Genomic DNA, 9,289 nt, shown 5'->3' on the forward strand with positions numbered 1-9,289 from the left:
TTCGAGGGAAAAAACGTCATTTTAGTACTCTTCAAACCCATTGATGATGACTGTTTTGGTGCTAAAAACTAACTATAAGTTTGACTGGCAGCAGCTGAGAGGTGCCAAAGTTAACTGAGAAAGTGTCAAACATGTCAAAAATGCGAGTGAAAAACGTCATTTTAGTACTCTTCAAACCCATCGAGGATGATTGTTTTGGTGCTAAAAACTAACAATAAGATTGTCTAGCAGCTGCTGAGAGGTGCCAGGGTGAACTGGGAAACTATCAAACCTGTCAAAAATTCGAGTGAATAAATGTCATTTTAGTACAATTCAAACCCATTGAGGGTGATTGTTTTGGTGCTAAAAACTAACAATAAGTTTGACAGGCAGCTGCTGAGTGGTGTCAAAGTTAACTGGGAAACTATCAAACATGTCAAAAATTACAGTGAAAAAACGTCATTTTAGTACCCTTCAAACCCACTGAGGAGGATTATTTTGGTGCCAACAACTAACAAAGAATTTGAGTGGCAGCTCCTGAGCGGTGCTAAAGTTAACTAGAAAATTGTCAAGCATGTCAAACATTCGAATGAAAAAACGTCATTTTAGTACTCTTCAATCCCATTGAGGATAATTGTTTTGGTGCTAAAAACTAACAATAAGATTGTCTAGCAGCTGCTGAGAGGTGCCAAGGTCAACTGGGAAACTATCAAACCTGTCAAAAATTCGAGTGAGAAAACGTCATTTTAGTACAATTCAAACCCATTGAGGAGGATTATTTTGGTGCCAACAACTAACAAAAAATTTGACTGGCAGCTCCTAAGCGGTGCTAAAGTTAACTGGAAAATTGTCAAGCATGTCAAACATTCGAGTGAAAAAACGTCATTTTAGTACTCTTCAATCCCATTGAGGATGATTGTTTTGGTGCTAAAAACTAACAATAAGTTTGACAGGCAGCTGCTGAGTGGTGTCAAAGTTAACTGGGAAACTATCAAACATGTCAAAAATTCGAGTGAAAAAACATCATTTTAGTTCTCTTCAAACCCATTCAGGATGATTGTTTTGGTGCTAAAAACTAACAATAAGTTTGACTGGCAGCTGCTGAGTGGTGCCAAAGCTAACTGGAAAACTGTCAAACATGTCAACAATTCGTGTGGAAAAACGTCATTTTAGTACTCTTCAAACCCATTGAGGAGGATTATTTTGGAGCCAACAACTAACGAAGAATTTGACTGGCAGCTTCTAAGCGGTGCTAAAGTTAACTGGAAAATTGTCAAGCATGTCAAACATTCAAGTGAAAAAACATCATTTTAGTACTCTTCAATCCCATTGAGGATGATTGTTTTGGTGCTGAATACTAACAACAAGTTTGACTGGCAGCTGCTGAGGGGTGCCAAAGCTAACTGGAAAACTGTCAAACATGTCAAAAATTCGTGTGAAAAAACGTCAATTTAGTAATCTTCAAACTCATTGAGAAGGATTATTTTGGTGCAAACAACTAACAACGAATTTGACTGGCAGCTCCTGAGTGGTGCTAAAGTAAACTGGGAAATTGTCAAACATGTCAAAAATTCGAGGGAAAAAACGTCATTTTAGTATTCTTCAAACCCATCGAGGATGATTCTTTTGGTGCTAAAGACTAACAATAAATTTGACTGGCAGCTGCTGAGATGTGCCAAAGTTAACTGGGAAACTGTCAAACATGTCAAATATTCGAGTGAAAAAACGTCATTTTAGTACTCTTCAAACCCGCTGAGTACGATTGTCTTGGTGCAAACAACTAACAAAGAATTTGACTGGCAGCTCCTGAATGGTGCCAAAGTTAACTTGGAAACTAACAAACTTGTGAAAAATTCGAGTGAAAAAACGTCATTTTAGTACTCTTCAAACCCATTGAGGAGGATTAATTTGGCGCAAACAACTAACAACGAATTTGACTGGCAGCTCCTGAGTGGTGCTAAAGTTAACTGGGAAATTGTCAAACTTGACAAAAATTCGAGTGAAAAACGTCATTTTAGTTCTCTTCAAACCCATTGAGAATGATTGTTTTGGTGGAAGCAACTAACAAAGAATTTATATGGCAGTTCCTAAGTGGTGCTTAATTTAACTGGAAAACTGCCAAACATGTCAACAATTTGAGTGAAAAAACGTGATTTTAGTACTCTTCAAATCCACTAAGGAGGATTATTTTGGTGAAAACAACTGACAAAGAATTTGAATGGCAGCTCCTGACTGGTGCTAAAGTTAACTGCGAAATTGTCAAAGATGTCAAAATTTCGAGTGAAAAGACGTCATTTCAGTACTCTTCAAACTCATAGAGGAGGGTTATTTTGGTGCAAACAACTAACAAAGGATTTAACTGGCAGCTCCTTTGAGGTGCTAAAGTTAACTGGGGAACTGTCAAACATGTCAAAAATTCGAGGGAAAAAACGTCATTTTAGTACTCTTCAAACCCATTGAGGATGATTGTTTTGGTGCAAAAAACTAACAATAAGTTTGACTGGGAACTGCTGAGTGGTGCCAAAGTTAACTGGGAAACTGTCGAACATGTCGAGAATTCGAGGGAAAAAACGTCATTTCAGTACTCTTCCAACCCATCGATGATGATTGTTTTGGTGCTAAATACTAACAATAAGTTTGACTGGCAGCTGCTGAGTGGTGCCAAAGTTAACTGGGAAATTTTCAAACATGTCAAAAATTCGAGCGAAAAAACGTCATTTTAGTTCTCTTCAAACCGATTGAGGAGGATTATTTTGGTGCTAAAAACTAACAATAAGTTTGTCTGGCAGCTGCTGAGAGGTGCCAAAGTAAACAGGAAAATTTTCAAATATGTCAAATATTCGAGTGAAAAAACGTCATTTTAGTATTCTTCAAACCCACTGAGGACAATTGTTTTGGTGCTAAAAACTAACAATAAGTTTGACTGGCAGCTGCTGAGTGTTGCCAAAGTTAACTGGGAAACTGTCAAACATGTCGAAAATTAGAGTGAAAAAACTTCAATTTAGTACTCTTCAGACCCGTTGAGGATGATTGATTTGATGCAAGCAACTAACAAAGAATTTAACTGGCATCTCCAGAGTGGTGCTAAATTTAACTGGGTATCTGTCAAACATGTCAAAAATTCGAGGGAAAAACGTCATTTTAGTTCTCTTCAAACCCATAGAGGATGATTGATTTGGTGCTCAAAACTAACAATAAGTTTGACTGGCACCTGCTGATTGGTGCAAAATTTAACTGGGAAACTATCAAACATGTCAAAAATTCGAGTGAAAAAACTTCATTTTAGTACTCTTTAAACCCATTGAGGAGGATTATTTTGGTGCCAACAACTAACAAAGAATTTGACTAGCAGCTCCTATGCTGTGCTAAAGTTAACTGGGAAACTGTCAAACATGTCAAAAATTCGAGTGAAAAAACATCATTTCAGTACTCTTTGAATCCATTGGGGATGATTGCTTTGGTGCTAAAAGCTAACAATAAGTTTGACTGGCAGCTCCTGAGAGGTGCTAAAGTTAACTGGGAAATTGTCAAACATGTCAAAAATTCGAGTGAAAAAACGTCATTTTAGTTATCTTCAAACCCATTGAGAATGATTTTTTTGGGGCAAATAACCAACAAAGGATTTAAATGGAAGCTCCTTAGTGGTGCTTAAGTTAACTGGGAAACAGTCAAACATGTCGACAATTCAAGTGAAAAAACGTGATTTTAGTACTCTTCAAACCCATAGATGATGATTGTTTTGGTGCTAAATACTAACAATGAGTTTGACTGGCAGCTGCTGAGTGTTGCCAAAGTTAACTGGGAAACTGTCAAACATGTCGAAAATTAGAGTAAAAAACTTCAATTTAGTACTCTTGAAACCCGTTGAGGAGGATTATTTTGGTGAAAGCTACTAACAAAGAATTTAACTGGCATCTCCTGAGTGGTGCTAAATTTAACTGGGAATCTGTAAAACATGTCAAAAATTCGAGGGAAAAACGTCATTTTAGTTCTCTTCAAACCCATCGAGGATGATTGTTTTGGTGCTAAAAACTAACAATAAGTTTGACTGGCAGCTGCAGGTTGGTGCCAAAGTTAACTGGGAAACTATGAAACATGTCAAAAATTCGAGTGAAAAAACATCATTTCAGTACTCTTTAAATCCATTGAGGATGATTGCTTTGGTGCTAAAAGCTAACTATAAGTTTGCCTGGCAGCTCCTGAGAGGTGCTAAAGTTAACTGGGAAATTGTCAAACATGTCAAAAATTCGAGTGAAAAAACGTCATTTTAGTTCTCTTCAAACCCATTGAGAATGATTGTTTTGGTGCAAATAACTAACAAAGGATTTAAATGGAAGCTCCTTAGTGGTGCTTAAGTTCACTTGGAAACAGTGAAACATGTCGAAAATTCGAGTGAAAGAACGTGATTTTAGTACTCTTCAAACCCGTTAAGGAGGATTATTTTGGTGAAAACAACTAACAAAGAATATGACTGGCAGCTGCTGAGTGGTGCCAAAGTTAACTGGGAAACTGTCAAACATGTCAAAAATTCGAGGGATAAAACGTCATTTTAGTACTCTTCAAACCCATAGATGATGATTGTTTTTGTGCTAAAAACTAACAATAAGTTTGACTGGCAGCTGCTGAGTGGTGCCAAAGTTAACTGGGAAACTGTCGAACATGTCGAAAATTCGAGTGAAAATACGTCATTTTAGTACTCTTCATACCCATTTATGATGACTGTTTTTGTGCTAAAAACTAACAACAAGTTTGGTTGGCAGCTGCTGAGTGGTGCCAAAGTTAACTGGCAAACTGTCAAACATGTCAAAAATTCGAGTGAAAAAACTTCATTTTAGTACTCTTTAAACCCATTGATGATGAATGCTTCGGTTCTAAAAACTAACAATAAGTTTCACTGGCAGCTGCTGAGTGGTGCCAAAGCTAATTGGAAAACTGTCAAACATGTGAAAAAATCGTGTGAAAAAACGTCAATTTAGTACTCTTCAAACTCATTGAGGAGGATTCTTTTGGTGCAAACAAATAACAAAGAATTTGACTGGCAGCTACGGAATGGTGCCAAAGCTAACTTGGAAACTATCAAACTTGTGAAAAATTCGAGAGAGAAAACGTCATTTTAGTACTCTTCAAACCCATTGAGGAGGATTAATTTGGCGCAAACATCTAACAACGAATTTGACTGGCAGCTCCTGAGTGGTGCTAAAGTTAACTGGGAAATTGTCAAACATGTCAAAAATTCGAGTGAAAAACGTCATTTTAGTTCTCTTCAAACCCATTGAGAATGATTGTTTTGGTGGAAACAACTAACAAAGAATTTATATGGCAGTTCCTAAGTGGTGCTTAATTTAACTGGAAAACTGTCAAAGATGTCAACAATTTGAGTGGAAAAACGTGATTTTAGTACTCTTGAAACCCATTAAGGAGGATTATTTTGTTGAAAACAATTAACAGAGAATTTAACTGGCTTCTCCTGAGTGGTGCTAAATTTAACTGGGAATCTGTCAAACATGTCAAAAATTCGAGGGAAAAACGTCATTTTTGTTCTCTTCAAACCCATCGAGGATGATTGTTTTGGTGCTAAAAACTAACAATAAGTTTGACTGGCAGCTGCTGATTGCTGCCAAAGTTAACTGGGAAACTATCAAACATGTCAAAAATTCGAGTGAAAAAACGTCATTTTAGTACTCTTTAAACCCATTGAGGAGGATTATTTTGGTGCCAACAACTAACAAAGAATTTGGCTAGCAGCTCCTATGCTGCGCTAAAGTTAACTGGGAAACTGTCAAACATGTCAAGAATTCGAGTGAAAAAACATCATTTCAGTACTCTTTAAATCCATTGAGGATGATTGTTTGGTGCAAATAACTAACAAAGGATTTAAATGGAAGCTCCTTAGTGGTGCTTAAGTTAACTGGGAAACAGTCAAACATGTCGAAAATTCGAGTGAAAAAACGTGATTTTAGTACTCTTCAAACCCGTTTAGGAGGATTATTTTGGTGAAAACAACTAACAAAGAATATGACTGGCAGCTGCTGAGTGGTGCGAAAGTTAACTGGGAAACTGTCAAACATGTCAAATATTCGAGTGAAAAAACTTCATTTTAGTACTCTTCAATCCCATTGAGGATGATTGTCTTGATGCAACCAACTATCAAAGAATTTAACTGGCAGCTCCTTTGTGGTGCTAAAGTGAACTGGGAAACTGGCAAACATTTTAAAAATTCATGTGAAAAAACGTCATTTTAGTACTCTCTAAACCCATTGAGGATGATTGTTTTGGTGCTAAAAACTAACAATAAGTTTGACTGGCAGCTGCTGAGTGGTGCCAAAGTTAACTGGGAAACTATCAAACATGTCAAAAATTCGAGAGAATAGTCGTCATTTTAGTACTCTTCAATCCCATTGAGGATGATTGTTTTGATGCAAACAACTAACAAAGAATTTAACTGGCAGCTCCTTTGTGGTGCTAAAATGAACTGGGAAACTGTCAAACATGTCAAAAATTCGAGTGAAAAAACGTCATTTTAGTACTCTCCAAACCCATTGAGGATGATTGTTTTGGTGCTAAAAACTAACAATAAGTTTGACTGGCAGCTGCTGAGTGGTGCCAAAGTTAACTGGGAAACTATCAAACATGTCAAAAATTCGAGTGAATAGTCGTCATTTTAGTACTCTTTAAACCCATTGAGGAGGATTATTTTGGTGCCAACAACTAACAAAGAATTTGACTCGCAGCTCCTAAGCGGTGCTAAAGTTAACTGGAAAATTGTCAAACATGTCAAAAATTCGAGTGGAAAAACGCCATTTTAGTACTCTTCAAACCCATTGAGGATGATCGTTTTGGTGCTAAAAACTAACAATAAGTTTGACTGGCAGCTGCTGAGTGGGGCCAAAGTTAACTGGGAAACTTTCAAACATGTCAAAAATTCGAGTGAAAAGACGTCATTTTAGTACTCGTCAAACCCATTGAGGGGGATTATCTTGGTGCCAACAACTAACAAAGAATTTGACTGGCAGCTCCTAAGCGGTGCTAAAGTTAACTGGCAAATTGTCAAACATGTCAAAAATTCGAGTGAAAAAACGTCAAGTTAGTACTCTTCAAACCCATTGAGGGTGACTGTTTTGGTGCTAAAAACTAACAATAAGTTTGACTGGAAGCTGCTGAGTGGTGCCAAAGTTAACTGGGAAACTGTCAAATATGTCAAATATTCGAGTGAAAAAACGTCATTTTCGTACTCTTCAAACCCACTGAGGACGATTGTTTTGGTGCTCGAAACTAACAATAAGTTTGACTGGCAGCTGTTGAGTGGTGCCAGAGTTAACTGGGAACCAGTCAAACATGTCGAAAATTCGAGTGAAAGAACGTGATTTTAGTACTCTTCAAACCCATTAAGGAGGATTATTTTGGTGAAAACAACTAACAAAGAATATGCCTGGCAGCTGCTGAGTGGTGCCAAAGTTAACTGGGAAACTGTCAAACATGTCAAATATTCGAGTGAAAAAAAGTCATTTTAGTACTCTTCAATCACATTAAGGAGGATTATTTTGGTGAAAACAACTAACAAAGAATATGACAGGCAGCTGCTAAGTGGTGCCAAAGTTGACTGGGAAACTGTCGAACATGTCGAAAATTCGAGTGAAAATACGTCATTTTAGTACTCTTCAAACCCAGTGAGGAGGATTATTTTGGTGCCAACACTTAATGAAGTATTTGACTAGCAGCTCCTAAGCGGTGCTAAAGTTCACTGGGAAACTGTGAAACATGTCAAAAATTCGTGGGAAAAAACTTCATTTTAGTACTCTTTAAACCCATTGAGGATGATTGTTTTGGTGCTAAAAACTAACAATAAGTTTGACTGGCAGCTGCTGAGTGGTGCCAAAGTTAACTGGGAAACTATCCAACATGTCAAAAATTCGAGTGAATAGTCGTCATTTTAGTACTCTTCAATCACATTGAGGATGATTGTTTTGATGCAAACAACTAACAAAGAATTTAACTGGCAGCTCCTTTGTGGTGCTAAAGTTAACTGTGAAACTGTCAAACATGTCAAAAATTCGAGGGAAAAAACGTCATTTTAGTTCTCTTCAAACCCATCGAGGATGATTGTTTTGGTGCTAAAAACTAACAATAAGTTTGACTGGCAGCTGCAGGTTGGTGCCAAAGTTAACTGGGAAACTATGAAACATGTCAAAAATTCGAGTGAAAAAACGTCATTTTAGTACTCATCAAACCCATTGAGGATGACTGTTTTGGTGCTAAAAACTAACAATAAGTTTGACTGGAAGCTGCTGAGTGGTGCCAAAGTTTACTGGGAAACTGTCAAATATGTCAAATATTCGAGTGAAAAAACGTCATTTTAGTACTCTTCAAACCCATTAAGGATGACTGTTTTGGTGATAAAAACTAACAATAAGTTTGGCTGGCAGCTGCTGAGAGGTGCCAAAGTTAACTGGGAAACTGTCAAATATGTCAAATATTCGAGTGAAAAAACGTCATTTTAGTACCCTTCAAACCCACTGAGGACGATTGTTTTGGTGCTGAAAACTAACAATAAGTTTGACTGGCAGCTGCTGAGTGGTGCTAAAGTTAACTGGGAAACTGTCAAACATGTCGAAAATTCGAGTGAAAAAACTTCATTTTAGTACTCTTCAAACCCATTGAGTATGATTGTTTTGTTGCATACAACTAACAAAGAATTTAACTGGCAGCTTCTAAGTGGTGCTTAAGTTAACTGGAAAACTGTCAAACATGTCAAAAATTCGAGTGAAAGAACGTCATTTTAGTACTCTTCAAGCCCATTGAAGATGATCGTTTTGGTGCTAAAAACTTACAATAAGTTTAACTGGCAGCTGCTGAGAGGTGCCAAAGTTAACTGGGAATCTGTCAAACGTGTCAAAAATTCGAGAGAAAAAAAGTCATTTTAGTACTCTTCAAACCCATCGATGATGATTGTTTTTGTGCTAAAAACTAACAATAAGTTTGACTGGCAGCTGCTGAGTGGTGCCAAAGTTAACTGGGAAATTGTCGAACATTTCGAAAATTCGAGGGAAAAAACGTCATTTTAGTACTCTTCCAACCCATCGACGATGATTGTTTTGGTGCTAAAAACTAACAATATGTTTGATTCGCAGCTGCTAAGTGGTGCCAAAGTTAACTGGGAAACTGTCAAACATGTCAAAAATTCGTGTGAACAAACGTCATTTTAGTACTCTTCAAACCCATTGAGGAGGATTATTTTGGTGCAAACAACTAACAAAGAATTCGACTGGCAGCTTCTGTGTCGTGCTAAAGTTAGCTGGTAAAATGTCAAACA

The sequence above is a fragment of the Belonocnema kinseyi genome, chromosome 5 (genome assembly GCF_010883055.1).
Source record: "Belonocnema kinseyi isolate 2016_QV_RU_SX_M_011 chromosome 5, B_treatae_v1, whole genome shotgun sequence".
NCBI classification, from domain to species: Eukaryota; Metazoa; Arthropoda; class Insecta; order Hymenoptera; family Cynipidae; genus Belonocnema; species Belonocnema kinseyi.